This window comes from Dipodomys merriami, unplaced genomic scaffold (assembly GCF_024711535.1).
Source record: "Dipodomys merriami isolate MVZ:Mamm:240054 unplaced genomic scaffold, mDipMer1.0.p SCAF_28, whole genome shotgun sequence".
NCBI classification, from domain to species: Eukaryota; Metazoa; Chordata; class Mammalia; order Rodentia; family Heteromyidae; genus Dipodomys; species Dipodomys merriami.
In genome coordinates this window covers 5555272-5557555 of record NW_027204270.1, presented here as the reverse complement: position 1 = coordinate 5557555, position 2284 = coordinate 5555272, and positions in this window count along the sequence as shown.

The following is a 2284-nucleotide window of genomic DNA, read 5'->3' as shown; positions in this document are numbered from 1 at the left end:
GTGCTGACTGCAGGCAAATGAGAATCCCTGGGCTGTAACAAAGCTTCAGGGATCACAGATACAGAGAGGACATTTGGCAGCCTGCGTGTGAATATTGGAAAGGATTTGAAGGCCTCTCTACTAGTCACTAACATTTGAACTACAATATGAAGACAAAATGCTGGCTCAGAATTCAGTGTGAAAGTCTCCAGGAATCTTGCAATAGCAGCTGTCTGAGATGAGCTTTGGTATTTGATTTCTTTCTACATCAACTGGTCCCAGACCTAAGTCGTAAGAGTCAAGCTGTCCTATCTTTATCTCTCTAACCATTTCAATGTAAAATAAAAGATTGTTTGGAGCCCTTCCAGGGCCACACCTTAGAAATGCTCTGAAAAATAAGAGCTTTTAAGTGTCTGATTTCTTACAGTTCTCATTGGGAAATTTTGGCTGCTAGTTTAGCTAGCTGCTGAGTCATGGGGCAGACAAAAATGTATGACTCGTAAAATACATATCTGCTTGGGAAATTCTTAATACTCTTTAATGAAACATTTTACAATTTCCTGTTGCTTCTTTGCTAAATTTAATACTCAAAATCTTGCTTCTTAGTCAATGAAAAGCTTATGCCATGGATTCAATAGGCCTTGGCTTTTACCCAGTGCCAGGAACTCCAGGGAAGAAAAATGCTCAGGGTTAAGACATGCAGGTTTTCTGTAGCTGATCAGAAGATATAGCCACCAAAGAACTCAAGAATGTATTTGAACCTCTTTGTGCATGGTGATATGAGAAATATAGACATAAGTGACATTGTTGTAGCTCTCAGATTTACAAATCAGGCAGAATATTGACATAATGCAAAAGTGTAACAGAAAATGATCATCTCAGAGTGCCCCCTCTCCCCCAGGGTAGCAGAGCTGATTTTTTTTTCATTGTTTTGAGAAAGGGCTTTGCTTTTTTTTTTTTTTTCTTTTCTTTCTTTCTTCTTCTTCTTCTTTTTTTTTTTTTTTTTGCCAGGCCTGGGGCTTGAACTCAGGGCCTAGGCACTGTCCTCAGCTTCTTTTGCTCAAGGCTAGCACTCTACCACGTAGGCTACAGCACCACTTTTGGCTTGTTCTGTTTATTTGGTACTGAGGAACCAAGCCCAGCCCTTCATGCATGCTAGGCAAGCACTTTACCACTGACCCACATTCCCAGCCCCACAGTTTTGCTTTTGTAGCCCAGGATATCTCAAACTCAAGATCCAGGGCTAATTTTTTTAAAAAGGTTATTATAAAGGTGATGTACAGGGCAGAGAAGGTGGCTCAGTGGTAGAGCGCTTGCCTTGCATACATGAGGCCCTGGGTTCGATTCCTCAGCACCACGTAAGCTGAACAAAAAAGCTGGAAGTGGCACTGTGGCTCAAATAGTAGAGTCCTTGCCTTGAGCTGAAGAGCTGAGGGACAGTGCCCAGGCCCAGAGTTCAGGCCCCACAACCGGACCCCCCCCAAAAAAAAAAGGTGATGTACAGAGGGGTTACAGTTACATAAGCCAGATAATGAGTACATATCTCCTTTTTTTTTTTTTGTCAGTTATGGGGCCTGAACTCTGGACCTAGATGCTGTCCCTCAGCTCTTCAGCTCAAGGCTGGCACTATACCACTTGATCCACAGCACCACTTCTGGCTTTCCTGCTTATGTGATGCTGAGGAATCGAACCCAGGGCCTCATGCATGCAAGGCAAGCACTCTACCACTGAGCCACCTTCCCAGCCCAGTGAGTACATTGAGTCTTAAACAATGTCACGCCCCCCTTCCCTTGTTCTCTCCCAGTTTTCCTCCAGGGCTAATTTTTTATGGTTACCACCAGTTCTTTCTTGATCAAAAAGATAAAACAGTCACCACACTTTGCTGATTTTCATTTGCTGAACTACTATGGAATATTACCTATCTTGACCCTGGAGAAATCCTTCAGGCCTATGTAAAATTCAATCCCAAATCATTTTAGGTAAAGTTCACAAGCATCTGGGTGAGTGTCCTAAGAGAGAAAAGGAGAGTTATAAATCTTTGAAGATAGAATGGAAGAAATGTCGCTGGGGAAGCAACTGAGCATGTCCAGGCCCGCGGAAAAAGCTAAGTTAGTGGGCAGGGGCTGGAGAGATGGAATTGAGTGGTACAGCTTTTTGCTTAGCATTTGTGGGAGTCCAGGGTTGAATTTCAGGCACCGAATGAAAGTATTAGGTGGTGAATCAGGGAAAGGGAATCTTCCTCTGACTCTCTCGGTTCATACCGCATGGCCACCGAAAGGAGAAAAGGACGCGGTCACCTTGGAGG